The following is a 15193-nucleotide window of genomic DNA, read 5'->3' on the forward strand; positions in this document are numbered from 1 at the left end:
TGCCCTGTGGCTAGAGCTAAGAGAGGAGGCTCTCATCGGGGAGGATGGGGGCAGAGAAGGAGCCCACCCCAGACGCTGGTGGAAAAGGATCTGTGCCGCAGGAGTAGGGAGCACGTGTTCTTAGAGAGCAGCATCTTCAAGGCTTGCTCCAAGCCTGGCACCTTCCACAGAGCTCTCAGTCCAAAGGGGATGTAGGCGGGGAGACAGAGGTACTGCTGGCAAGTGCTGGGAGCAGATAGCAGAGACCAGTGAGAGCAACAGAGCAGCCCTTCCGGAAGCTTCCACGTGGGCATCGTCTGCTCAGGCAAAGGGCCACGTGGGAGGCTGCCTCTTTTTTTTTGCTTTGTGTTTGAGGAAAGACTATTGTTTTGTTTGTGTGCCCAGCCGAATGCAGTGGGATTAGACTACTTTCTCACTGCGAGATTACGGGGCCGTGGGGACGTGAAGATGTGAGGCCACCGTGGCGTCCTTGCTGATACATTCCCCCCTCCTGGCTCTTAACAACACGGATGCGCCCCCTTCCAAACCAACGTACCCTGACTCTCAGGGTTCTAAATAGAGACTAAAACCCTTTGAGGCCAGGTTTTGCAAATGTAACTTTTCCTCAATGATCCTGTTTCGTTTCCTGATGACCATGTCCAGGGCTTGACTGTGCTACCCCGGGGCTTGCAGGGCACTGCTGGGGTCGCCTCAGCCTCAGCTCTGATGGTGACGTGAAAGGGAAAGGGACGTGGGTACAGAAGAGGTACCGGCCATTCGGTCGAAGGCCAAAGGACTCAGCGGTAACGAGGAGAGATGGGCGCAGGGGTGTGAGGTGACCTGTGCAGTGACCACAGACCCCATAAGGAGCATCTGCTCCCCCACACGTGGCAATAGTCTAAGCTGTGTCATGATGGCTTTGCCCTGTCGTTGTGTCTTAAGTCCTTTCAAAATAGATTCCTGCTGCTGCTTATGCATCCGCTCACTGGTCCGCATTGGGGCCTCCCGGGCGCTACGCCCACACAAACACACAGACACACAGAGACACCATGTAGCCCACAGACACGCAGTGCACACGCACACACACATGCACACAGACACACAGGGATGCAGTCAAACACACATGCACACATGTAAACACATGGTTGCATATGCATAGTGATGAGTATACACACGTGCACACACATTGACATACACACACAGACACATGCACACATCACATATGCACACAGAGAGACACACATAGACATGTACCTGCATGCATGTGTGCACACACATGCACACAGAGACACACACAGGACCACCCAGACACACATATAACCCCCCCACAGACACACACATGTGTATGCATAACCACATATTCACACATACACACAGAGACAGCTATAGTCACACGTACACACACATGCACAGTGGCTTATATACACATATGCACACATCAACATGCACACACCACATATACTTACACACATGCTTGGGGACACACATCCACACATGTACACAGAGACTCACACAGACACCCAATCCATGCATGCAAACACACATGCACATACATGCATGTGTACATATACACATACTCATGCACACTGACACATGTGCACATGCAGACACACAGAGACTCACAATCCAGACACATAGGCACACGTGCACACATAAACATGTATATAAACATACACGTGCACATACAGACATGCACGTGCACACATGCAGAGACACACACAGAGACCCACAATCCTTACTCACAGACACACATGCACACACATAGACATGTACATACACGTACACACACAGATACACACACAGAGATTGGGTGGGTGGGAGGCGAGGAACCTTTCTTCTGCCTCCCCAGTGCCCCAGCTCACACTTACTCAGCTCCTGGCCCAGGAGGGACTCCACCAGCTGTCAAGCCCAGTTACTCTGAGCAAGGCCCCTGCCTCTGGCAGGTTGGGACAAAAGTCAGGCAAGCCCGGCCAGGAATGAAGGGCAAGGATCAAGCATCAGATAAAGGCCACGTCCGAGCTTTCCTCACCATGGACACCTGCCCCAATTTTATAAGAAGCTCTATCTTGAGTCACTAAAAGCAAAGACGTGTTCATAAGGTGACCTTCCTGAGGCCATGAGCCTGGAGTGTGGGGACAGTCACCCAGACCTGGTTGAGCTCTGCCCCCACCAGGGAAGCCTGTGTGCCCACTGGGAGGGGACGGGCTCTCCCAGCAGGAGTCTGTTTTCTGTCCACAAAGGGGGCAACAGTTGCTCCTGCCCACCCTGCACCCTGCTGGCCAGTGTGACCACAGTGCCTGCTCCCCCTTTCACCCTCCGGCCTGCTCCTGTGGCCACCTCTTTGATGACATTGCTTCTCGCCCCTGAAGGCCACAAAGGACGTTGGAATGTGTGTGTTGAGGTGGGGAGGGTGGACAGCAGAAGAAACCATCTAGCACCACCGTGCTCCTAAGGAAAGGACTGTGCTTTCTCAGGGAGAGTCACGGAATTACTCCTCCCATGGCCAGCTCAAGCCACAGACATTGTTCAAACCTTTGTCAATGCCCCATGAGTACATCTGGTTGCTGACAGATTGCCCCATCTCCTCTTCCTCATTATTGTCACCAAAATAACAGCAGCGGCTTTCAAGCATCCTTTAATTGATTTGTCAGGGTCCTGTTAGGGTAGGAGCTGTTGTCATTGGGCCTGTGGGGTTTTGTCTGATTTTTCATAGGTTCTGTGACACCAAGTCTCCAGGGAAGCACCGTCTGAAGCCACAGGTCCGGGGTTAAGGCACGTTCCTCCAGCCAACGCTGGAGTCAATATTCAAAAATGCTTTTGAAAGTGAATCCCACTCACATAACCTGGGCCCAACCCCTCGGGAGGGTTAGCAGCCCTTCAGAATATTCGGTTTCACAAGGGGCTTTCTAGTTCCCACTGATACATTGCAGAGATTTGCAAATCTGAGACCGGGGAGGGAGCTAAGTCACCCCTCCTACCACCCAACTCCCAGGATTTCTTCTTCATAGTCTAGCCCGGTCTCGGTCTGCATTCAACTGGAAACACCAGAAGCCATGGAGGTTGACAAGGCAGCCCAGTGGGACCCCCGGGAGTGACGGAAGGCATCTCACTGCCAGTGTACTCATAACTAGAGCCGACAGCTTGAGCCAGTCCCACGGGGCAACGGTCTAGACGTGCCCCAGCAGAAGCTCTAGCCCCTTGACCACTAACTAATGGGGAGGAGGCTGTGGTGAGAATCAAAACCAAATGCCTTGGACGTGCCTGGTGGCAGATGCGACTCTTTATCTCAGGGTCATGAGTTCAAGCCCCACATTGGGCGTAGAGTTTACTGAAACACCAAACAAACAGCAACGACTAATCAAGTGCCATGGCCCCTCCGTACATGAGGAGCTGTATCCCTACATGTGAGTTCCAGTTGTGAGCAAGCCAGCTATGATCTCTGCTGTGTGTGAATCACATATTTCTTTTCTTTCTTTAAAAAAAAATATTTTATTTATTTATTCATGAGACATACACACAGAGAGGCAGAGACACAGGCAGAGGGAGAAGCAGGCTCCATGCGGAGAGCCCGATGCGGGACTCGATCCCAGGACCCCAGGATCAGGACTTGAGTCAAAGGCAGACGCTCAACCACTGAGCCACCCACATATTGAATCACATATTTCTTAAAAAGTCAAGCTAACCCATCACGTCCGTCTCTACTTCAGCAGCATGTTGTACGCAGCGTGGTAACACACCTGTACAGATGTCACCTCATTACCGATGTGGTCCTGAGCACAAGGCTGACATTAGGTGGCCGTTTGGGACCTCAGCCCTGTCTGAAACCCGCTGTCCACATAAATCTACTTCATCTGTAGTTGACTTGCTATAATCTTCTTATCATTATATTATCCTATTCTATACTTTTAGGTTTTTTTAAGTCATCCCCACCCCAAGTTAAGCACACTTTTCTCGCTGGAGATGCTATAAAATGGACTGTGTCTCCCTTCCACCCCAGAAGACTGTGCCAGCTCACAGGTTTTCTCCAATATTCAGTCTGCATTATTCGAACACTTTCCTTAGGGTAAACTGAACTGTCCTGATGTAGCCTGAGGTTAACGGTCTACTAAAGTCAAATCGCTCAGGCTATATGCCAACATTTTTCATAATCCTGTGGCACATGCTCTGCAACCTCAGCTCTCCTCCAAGTAACAGATACCTTATGTTGAGAGCAGAGACGCCCCCATGACCTCATGGCTGAGGAATTCTGTTCCTGGGGCTCTGGACATACCATTGCAGCCGTGAGGCCTTTCCCATCAATCCTAAATAAAGGAGTACTCATAGTCAGATTTGCTCTCCCTTTTTTTGTTGCTTGGGGATCGGACCTCAGCATGGTGATGAGAATCACCCACAATGACATGCAGAAATACAGTATATTTAAATCATTTTATAGCTTTCCAATGGTCTTTGCTGCACACATATACCATTCACCTACGATTTTTCCTTAACAAAAGCTTTTTTCCTTCAAGAAGCCTCCGCCTCTGTATCTACTAGCCTGCTGTCATACCGAGTAAATATTTGTTGTGTACCTAAACAAACAAAAAATGTCACAGACAAAAATACTGAGTTTTTAACCAAAAGGCCTTGCAAGAGGTTGAAGCTCTCTGGTGAGAGTGGGTTCTGAGGCAGGCATGAGAGCTGTACTTCATACTCTTTCTAGAAACGTGTTCACCTTAGCTGAACAATTATAGTTTTGATGTAACAGTATTTAGAATTGTTATAACACTGACCCCCCCCAAAAAAAAAATAAAAATATACTAGATGAGTATGTTGGCTATCCTTCCAAGTAGAATGCTTAAGTACACAAAACTGTGACCTGGCTCCCAGGACCATTAGATAGATTTATAAAATCACCAAGACAATAATATTAAGCATGTATTTCAAAAAAAAAATTCTTTTCTCGGTCTACCAAAGGCAAAAGGAAACTGCCTTTTCTTCCAATAATGCATGGTTTTATTTGCATAAAACAAATAGAACATGTGTCTTAAAACTATCTACTAGTGTGTGCCCCTCAGAGAAGAGAGAATTAGTACATGAGACTGATGGAGCCCCAAATCCACACCTCGCCAGCCACTGGCCCCAAGGAAGTCACTAAACTTCATTAAGTTCTGTAGCCTCTTGTGTCATAAGGAGACGTTAATACCTCTTAAAAGTCCACACTGCTCTTGAGCGTATCAGTGAGATAAAGATCCCCGAAAGCAGCTAGATAATTTTAATCTGTCATTTCACGTTCATCCCTAAAAATCTTCGTGTCATACCTAGAAAGAGGAAATCAGTCTGAAAAGATGAACCAAAGTTATTCTCTTTGAGATGTCGCGACTTTCTTAAGTTAGTGCCAATTAAATGGGTTAGAGATGAAAGATAAGTCGCGGTATCTGTTAAGACTCTTCATCATGACCTAATTTCTCAATTACATGGCCGCCTGTTATCACCAGGATACCTCCACGTTTCATCTAGACTTTCCTTCTCTTTGAAGATCACAGGGAGCAGTTCTGGCTTGATCTCATGCACATTTGACCGACTATCTAATCAGTGTGGCCGATAGACGTCCATCACCACTTTGATAAACAGGGGGGTGAGAATAGCTGAATCTCCCAGAAACCAAGTCTGATTAAAATAAAAATGCTTAGCATTCCTCCTCTCTAAACAAAGATTCACACAAAAGAAATGGTGTTTTTTAGAAAGAGAAGCAACATCATGCCAGGGTCTTGGGGAAGGGGATTGTATGCTGGGCGCACTTCCTACAATAGGATATTATTCTTGACTAACTTGATTTTCCCCCTCTGTCTCAGTCTTAAACACTGCCACAAATAAGGGTCCTGTGGTTGTGACTCACACTGCACACGGGGTTTATCTTAATTGACCAAATGTAGATCAAGGAACAGAGTTACTACGAGAGAGAGAGAGAGAGAGAGAGGAACAAGAAATTTAGAAAATGACTCTGCAGAAGTGCACAAAGGAAATTCAGACTATTTCCCATCACAGGCAGGGAAAACTCGAGGTGTTCAAGGAGATATGATGCCTTATTTGTTTGTTTGGGGAGGGGGGGCGAGAGGCCTGCACACTTCCAATTAATTCTAACAGTTGGCATCTCCACCGTCTCTGACGGTGAGTCTAAGAAACAAGAGGTAACCCTCCCAGGCTGTCTCTTCGGGAAGGAATGCCACCCTTAGATACTTTTTGTGGAATTCATGAAATAAGCTCATAATTTTTGTAAAGTACGATAAACGTTAAAGGCAAGACAAAATTGTAGAATTGCCGTCTTCCTAAATATTATAAAGTAGTATCAGCCTTTAAAATAAAAACCACTGCGGTGATTTATCTGCATGTGGGTTTTAACTCATTGGCTGCATGACTCATGCATCTCTGAGCGTGTGCTTCCGGACTCTATTCATGTGCATTTCGTTGTGGGCCTTCAAAAAGGAAACTGACTTACAAAAACACCGTGTCAGCATCCGTACTTTACAGTGTTTGCATGTGTGGTGGGGAATGGTCAAAGATCAGTCATGAGAAGAACACCTTCGTCTTATTTATTGAATGTGTATTGTAAAATGTCCATCTCACAAAGTCCTCATCGTGGTTTAGAAGAATACCTTTCAATGGGAATCATCACGACAGTTCGTGTGATGGAATTCCCGGGCTGACCCAGGATCTACAGAGACCATTACCCCAAATCGGCCCCCTTGGGACTCTGGTCCGCGGTGAGGTCAGGGTGGAATGAATCACCAGTTCCTTAGCCAGGAATCCAGTTCCTTCTGTTAATCCGATTGCTGGTCATTCTCTTATAAAGAACATTTTCCGCCATGAGAAGTCTGGAAGCACGGCCTAAGGATTAATGGTGATTTTAGTTGGGCGTGCAGAGTGACATCTATAAATGATAGAAATCGAAGGACCAATGGAGTATTGTTTTGGCCTTAAAAAGAAGGAAATCCTGCCACTTGCAACAATGTGGATGAACCTGAAGGACATGATGTCTGGTGAGCTAAGCCAGACACAGAACGACAAATGCTGAATCATCTCACTTGTCTGTGGAAATGGGAAAGATCTGGAGAGCTCACGTAGTGTGGTGACTGCTCTAGTTAATAATTCTGTACCATCCACTTGAAAGTGGCTTTGCAAGTATATCTCAGGTTTCCTCACTAGGCACACAAAGGCAATGGTCACCACAGGAGGTGATGGATGTGTGAGCTTGATTGTGGCATTCACGTCGTGACATACACCAGGATATCACGACGTGTACCTAAACCTACACAATTTTTATTTGTCAATAATAACTCAATAAAGCTGGAAAAAAAAATTGAACTATCCCATCCTGGCAACCTATTTTTCCAGAGAGAAAAAAGTGATTGAAACCTGTATGCTCAGCACTCAAGGTGAGAAGGTAACTTTGTCCTTTTACCCCGAGAGACGTAGAAAGGCTCAAAATAGATGAAGCTTGTGTGCACTCAGTCACTGATTCATTCAGGACCTACCAGATGCACCTGCACATCTGGGGGACACATAAATTGCAGTGGGGGCCTGGGGGGGTCCTACCTTCCTGACCTCAGATTTCTTTTTTTTTTTGACCTCAGATTTCTGATGACACCCCACAGCCCACAGGGTATCCGGATGAGTCTGGCAGCTGTGAATTTGAGGAGGTAGGTTTGAACCATCTAAACCGGGACTACGTGAGGCAGGGAGCACGCTCCTGAAGGATGAAGACTTGCTCACCACAGCTGCCCACCCCTGCCTGGGTTAGGCCAACCCCTGGGTTAGGCCCACCCTTGCCTGGGTTAGGCCAATCCCTGCCTTTTCCACCCACCTCCCTCCAAAGCCAGTTTCCAGCGTGTGGTTGTGTGAAGGAGAAGGCAGCAGCAGTGATGAAAGGGTGTGTCCGAGTGGACCGCATCCCAGGGCCCCCACTGCGTGGGCCACATCTCACTCAATTGCCATGATAAATGTAGGACGCAAGTATTGGCTGTTCTTGTTTTGTTTTTTTTTTTTTTTAATTCAATTAGCCAACATATAGACCATCCTTAGTTTCAGATGTGGAGTTTAGCGACTCCTCAGTCGCATACAACACCGAGCGCTCATTCCATCACGTGTCCTCCTCAATGCCCATCCCCCTACCCCTGTCCCCTCCAGTGACCCTCAGTTTGTTTCCCAGAGTTCAGAGTCTCTCGTGGTTTGTCTCCCTCTCTGATGACTTCCCATTCAGCTTTCCCTCCCTTCCCCTATGGTCCTCTGTGCTGTTTCTTAGTTGCCTCACATGAGTGACACCATAGGATTGTCTTTCTCTGATTGACTTCTTTCGCTCAGCATCGTGCCCTCTGGCTCCACCCACACTGATGTGTGTATACACCACATCTTCTTTATTCACTCACTTGCAGATGGACATCTGGGCCCTTCCGACAGCATGGCTACTGTGGACAGAGCAGCATTGGTTTTAAGTCAGTGTCACTGATGTGTGATTTGCACACACTGAAGTGCACCCGTCGTGAGGGTTCAGCATGATGACTTTTAACTAGTGCGTCCCCCTGTGTGATCACAACCACATCAACGTAGAGCATCTCTACAAACACATCTTCACACCCTTACTTTGTGAAATGGAATCACACGGTGCTTCCACTTGTGTCTAGTTTCTTTTGCTCAGCACCTGCTAGGTTTTGCTCCTCTGGCACATTCTGGGTAGCTTGTGCTTCATCACACAGGTACTGAAAACTTTAATGGAATTCAAATTCCATTCATGATTTTAAAGAAACAAAATGATTTAACATAGTAGACCAGAAAACACTTCCAGTTTAACTTGTCAGATCTTCAGTGGGTCATCCTCCAGCAGCTGCCAGGCAAATGTATAACTCTCCACATCAGGAATCATCATATAAATCTTAACAACATAGTATCTGCTGGAAGACATTAAGTTTATGATTATATACAACCTGGTACTTTTTAAAATTAAATTCAAAGAAAACCGAGGAATTAAGGAATTAAAGCGTGCTCTTTAGAAATACACATATATGGAATGGAATGGTGGCAAAATCAGGGGAAGGAGATAATGATCACAGATTCAGCAGGACCTTGCTCTGTGTGGAGGGAGGTTCATGGACCAGAATGAAGGTTTTCACTCTCATGTCACAGAGAGAAAGTCACCTGCTGATAATTCAGGTGTCAGAGGAAGATCATCAAATAGACATCAGGAGACAATCAAACAAATTCTTACTTAGAAATCCAGTGTGATCGGGTATGTGCTTGTAGGTGTGCTCAGGTGTGTGTTAGTAGGTGTGCTCAGGTGTGTGTTAGTAGGTGTGCTCAGGTGTGTGCTTTTAGGCATGCTCAGGGACATCCTTGTAGGCATGCTGGAGCATGTGCTTGTAGTTGTGCTCAGGGTAGGCTAGTAGGCATGCTCAGGGTGTGCTTGTAGGTGTGGTCAGCGTGGGCTTGTAGGTGTGCTCAGGAGTGGGCTTGTAGGCGTGCCCAGGTGTGTGCTTGTAGGTGCGTTCAGGGTATGCTTGTAGACATGCTCAGGAGTGTGCTTGTAGGAGTGCTCAGGTGTGTGCTTGTAGGTGTGCTCAGAGGTGTGCTTGTAGACATCCTCAGGGTGTGCTTGCAGGCGTGCTCAGGGTTGTGTTTGTAGGTGTGTCCAGGGGCGTCCTTGTAGGTGTGCTTGGGCATGTGCTTGTAGGCGTGCTCAGGGTGGGGCTAGTAGGCATGCTCAGGGTGTGCTTGTAGGTGTGCACACACACACACACACCTCTATGGGACAAAAGCAGCCTGGGGAACTGAAGCTCCTGGTAACTAGGGAAAGAAGCAGGCACATCTGGAGTCAGGAATCCCCGGGTTCCTGAACAGGACGTGTTCTGTGCACCCTGTGGGCTCCATGGGAGGGACCCTGCGTGGGCTCCACATGGTGTCCGGGACCCCGGGTCTCCCATCTCATGAGGTCAAGATTCTTCCTGCCTCAGCCCCTCATCTTCCCATACCAACACCTGTTACCTAGTCCCTTTGCTTATTTTAACACCCTTCAAGCAGTTTCCTTTCTTTGCCACCAAATGGCCCAGGCCAAGCGTCGCGCCCAACCCGCAGCCCACTGCGTGCTTACCCCAGCCGAGGAGTGAGGCCGCGGTGGGTCTGGACAGATGTCCTCCTCTGGCGAAGGAACATTCATTAGACCGGGACATCTCGCTCCATAACCCACCCTCTCCATCCCTGTGGGGTCCGGCTGCTGGTCGAAGCTCTGTCTCCGAAGGTGGGCAGCAGGCGCACCCGAGGGCTTTCCTGACGACTCCCGAAAGAGCGTGGCGCTGCAGAGAATTCTGTGGAAACGCCCCAAAGATCCAAGGTCTCTGCTCCCCAGCTGCAGGAGGCTCAGTGGACTCCGGTCCCCCAGCCAGCCAGCTGCTCACGCCCGCCAGCCCCGGAGGGCCCCGGTCGCTGCTGTCCAGGCTGTCACTTCACTTGCGGGGCTTGAGCCACAGTTCTCGGCCCACTGCCCCTACGGTTTGCTCAGCCAGAGCCAGGTGTGGAGGGTGAATTTGCAAGATGAGGATTTTGGATCAGCTCCGGGCAGAGACAGTCCCCATACGTGGTGTGGAAGATAACCAGTTTTCTCGAACGCGATGAGCTGTGAAGAATAATATTTCTCAGTAATTGTCAAAAAAAAAAAAAAAGCTGCAGGTTAATAGATTCCAGTCAAGTAAGAAGTAAGAGTAACAATTTCATTCCTCTGTGAATACACAGCACATCTCCATCCACGCAGCTGTCGATGGACGCTTGGGTTGCTTCTGCGTCCTGACTATTGTCAATAATGCTGCACAAACACAGGGGTGCGTATCTCTTTCCAAGTTAGTGTTCTTCTGGTTTTTGGATAGACACTCAGGAGTGGAATTACTGGATTATGCGGCAATTTCATTTTTAATTTTTTGAGGAACCTCCATACTGTTCTCCAGAGTGGTGGCACCCGTTTGGCCTCCCACCGACACTGCATCCGGGCTCCCCTTTCTCCACATCTTCCCCAACACTTGTTACTTCTCACCTGTTCAATACTAGCCATTCGGACAGGTTTGATTTGCATTTCTCTGATTATTAGTGATGCTGAGCATCTTTTCACGTGTCTGTCGGCCATCTGGATGTTTTCTTTGGAAAATTGTCCATTTAGGTCTACTGCTCATTTTTTAAAAATTATTTTCTTGGTGTTGAGTTTCATAAGTTACTTACATATTTGGGGTATTAACGCCTTACTGGCTATATCATTCACAAATATCTTGTCCCATTCAATGGGTTGCCTTGTTTTATTTTGATGGTTTCCTCTGAAAAAAAAAAAAAAGCTTTTTATTTTGATGTAGTCTCAATAGTTTAATTTTGCTTTTGTCTCCCTTGCCTGGGATATATATTCATAAATGTGTTGCAAAAGCTGATGTCCAACAGATTACTGCCTGTGTTTTCTTTCAGGAGTTTTATGGTTTCGGGTCTCACATTTAGGTCCTTAATGTATTTTGAGTTTGGTTTTGCATATGGTCTAAGTACGTAGTCTCTTTCATTCTTTTGTAGGTGGCTGTCCAGTCTCTCCGGCACTGCTCATTGAAGAGATCGTCTTCTCCCCATTGTATATTCGTGCCTCCTTTGTCACAGATTAATCGACCATAGAAGCCTGGGTTTATTTCCACCGATGTATGTGTCTCTCTTGCCATTTGTGACAACACAGGTGGACCTAGAGGGTATTATGCTAAGTGAAATGAGTCCGACGGAGAAAAATACCATATGATTTCATTCATTTGTAGAATCTGAAAAAAAAAAAAAAAAAACAGATGAACAAACAGATTCTTAAATACAGAGAACAATCTAGTGGTTGCCAGAGAGCAGGGAGGCGGGATGAGGGGTATCACTTCCTAACAAGTGATAGGAATTAAGAGATACAAATTTCCAAAGGCAAAATAAATAAGTCATGGAGATGAAAAGTGCAGCATGGAGACTACAGTAACACTGTGATATCCCTGCGTGGCGACGACGTTGATCATGATGAGCACTGAGTAATATACAGACCCGTCGAATCACTATGTGTACAACTGAAACTGCTATAGCATTGCATGCCCATTATATTTCAATAAAAGTAGAAGTAATAGCAATGACCCAGTGGCCTTCCTGCTGAACTTTAGGGCAGAGGCTTTATAAGTAGGATGTGAATTGAACCTGGGCTGTCTACTTTAGATCTGAGAGCACACCTTTCTTTACCTCCATCACAGCTTCGCTCATTAGACCTTCTCCAGAAAACCAGCCCAGGGCAATCCCTTCTGATTTCTACAAACTGAGCTGCAGAATAGGAAGTATTTTTTTAAGGGATAATAATGAGCTGTAGGATATATTTAGAACACATGGAGGCTCGAAAAGGAACTTTGGCCACAGTTACACCAAAGGTCGTAAGAATTACATGAGACGGGATGTGTGGTATGTTCCAGCAACGCTCCCATGCAGGTGCTTTTTGGATTATGCATTGATGTGCTCCTGGTTATCACACAAGAGTGCTCTTGAGTGGGCGGGAGAGCTAACCAGCTGAAATGTCCATCAATCCATAATCCTTTACTGCCCGTGGAATCTGTTACCCAGTAGTACATTTACAGATGGGTCCCCTAATTTCTTTGGGGAAAAGTTCCTTTGTTATGTCCAGAGATCTCGAGACCGCAGACAAAGGGGGCTGATAAAGAATGAATTCCCCTTGTGTTCAGCCTCTGGTTTCCACCAGGTGAGTTCGGACTCATGCCTGCCCTGGGCTGGGAGAGTGCTCTAGGATGGAGAGCGATGCCACAGTGGCCTCGGCTGCCTTGGAGATCTCATGGGTCGGCAGCATGGCGTGGGGTTGGGACCATGCTTAACACAAACATGAATGAACTCTTCTGGTGGGTCCGATTCCACCCAACCTGCATTTTTTCCATTTGGCTTACTTGAGCTCTGTTGTTTTACTTGTGTGCTTTCTGGAAAACAGGATTCTTCAGACATAGGCACCAGCATTTGGTTCCCAAAAGGAAAGCTCAGTGTAAAACACAGTGCGCTGGTGAGTTAAGACTCCACCGTTTTCTCCTTCTCGGTTGTCAGAGAGGGGCAGACAGCAGTCAATTAATCGCCTTCTGTTTCAAACCTTCCTTAAAACCCACAACAGGACCTGGGCATGGGACCCTCTTCAATCAATTCATAAGATGTGCAAGGCGGGCAAATCCTACATCCCAGTAGATACACGAGCGTAGTCATCATGAAAACGTTCTCCAGCGCTAATCTATAGGAGGACCCATTTATATTTGCTGTCAGACACATCCCACGCAAAATTTAATTGCAATTAGCAGATACTGACCCCCCAATCTGCTGTGTCTGTCACATCGGAAGTCCAACGTGTGATGATTCTGTGAGCAGAGTTCCTACAAGCGCTGTATTCTGTTATGTCTAAGCAGCACCAACGAGAACACAAAGTGTTATGATGTACTGTATGTTGGCTAATTGAATTCAAATAAAAAAAATAAAGAAAATGTAAAAAGAAAACACACAGTATAATGAAGTATACATATGTCAGTTTGGTCACTCAAAAAAATGTATTCTTGATGTCGGGAAGTGCAAAACACAGTATTGATTGGGGCTGTTTAAAAAATAATGGCTCCAAATTCTTTGATCGTCTTCCACAGTGGGGTGAAGTCTGGGTCCTTTCTCTTTGACTCTGGGTGGATGGGCGGGGGCTTCCACCAACAGCTCATGATGGATGTTCACTGATAGGACTTGTCCGACTAGGTCAGAGGAGGCTGAGCAGCTCTGATGTGGTTTGCTTGAGATGCTCACCCTGGGGAAGCCAGCCGCACGCATGGCGTCCAGCTGCCCAGAGATTGCCATTCTGGGAGGTCATAAGTGCTCATCAGCAGCCCTGGCTGACTACAGGCCCATAGGCAGCACCAAACACCTCCCATGTGACTGGGCCATCTGGAACCTACGGCTCGGTCGGCCTTCAGGTGACAGCAGCCCTGCCAATGTGTCCCACTGCAATTGTATGAGGGACCCCCAGGGAGAACTGCGTGCTTGAGCCATTCCCAAATTTCTGGCCCATGAAATCACAGGAAAAAAAAATAAAACAGTTGTTTTCAGTTGTTGAGTGTGTAGGTCACTCAATCCCCAGCACTAGTGACGGCACGGTCTACCTCCTAAACAGAATCAGACGTAGGGGTATACAGCAGGTGCATTCTCTTGACTGAGATGACTCCAGAACCATGAGAAGGGGGGTGCTGGAGACACCCAGCTCCTTGGAACTCCTTTAAAGAAACTTGGGAATTTGGGAGGGAGAAAGTAAAGATAACAGATTAGGTGCTATTCCCAGAAAGTGTCAACACACCCCTGGTTTTAATTCTACAAGTGCATGTCATGTAGCATCAGTGTCAGAGTGATATGTTGCAGGATTGGGCTCTCCTTTTTATCCCAATGGTCACAGCTTGGGGCTGCATCCTTTTGAAGGTGTAATAACACTAAGTCATTTAAGTCTTCTGGGAGTGATCACTGGCAGATGCTCATGAAACTCACGCAGATGTGCCTCTTTCACCACGTGACTGACACTGCACTCAAGTGAGGAGGCGTGTACTAGAAGCCAGATTCATAGATGCTTTCAAAATACTCTTTTTTTTTTTTTACCTCTGTACATTTGCAAAGCCAGAAAGGAAAACAAAGAAGACACATCTATTCCTCTATTACACACGTGACTCTCTTATAGCAAGAGACAAGACTTAGGAAGGAGGAGCTCGCCATGGCACATCCTGGCATTTCCAAAATGCCTTCCACGGGGGCACCTGGGAGGCTCAGTCGGTTGAGCATCTGCTTTCGGCTCAGGTCATGATCTCCGGGTCCTGGGATCCAGCCCAGCATCGGGCTCCCTGCTCAGCTGGGAGTTTGCTTCTCCCTCTGCCCCTCCCCCTGCTCATGCTCTCTCACACCAACTCCCCTCCCACTCAAATGAATAAAATCTTTACAATTTTTTTGTAAAACAATAAAAAAATAAAACGCCATACCTAAAATCACAGCAAGGAACAGCCTCTGGATTTAACTTCTGAGGCACTGGGAGCGTGTGCATTCAGGAGCCTCTAATGCACCACGCATTAAAAATAAATATAGCAATGATGTTTTGAGTGCTCACATGAGTCTGGCTAATGGGGGCAAATTAAGTGGTTGGAGCTTCCAC

At 47.2% G+C, this 15193-nt stretch overlaps 1 long non-coding RNA gene across 1 annotated transcript; it reads left to right on the forward strand.

Annotated features, from left to right (window-relative positions):
* The first annotated feature begins 6460 nt into the window (after positions 1-6460).
* Positions 6461-13405, forward strand: LOC144313915 (uncharacterized). Its single transcript, XR_013379566.1, has 3 exons — positions 6461-7391; positions 7590-7655; positions 11545-13405. It is a non-coding gene; the product is annotated as an uncharacterized LOC144313915 (long non-coding RNA).
* The last annotated feature ends 1788 nt before the right edge of the window (positions 13406-15193 follow it).

Source organism: Canis aureus, chromosome 5 (genome assembly GCF_053574225.1).
Source record: "Canis aureus isolate CA01 chromosome 5, VMU_Caureus_v.1.0, whole genome shotgun sequence".
Classification (NCBI taxonomy): Eukaryota; Metazoa; Chordata; class Mammalia; order Carnivora; family Canidae; genus Canis; species Canis aureus.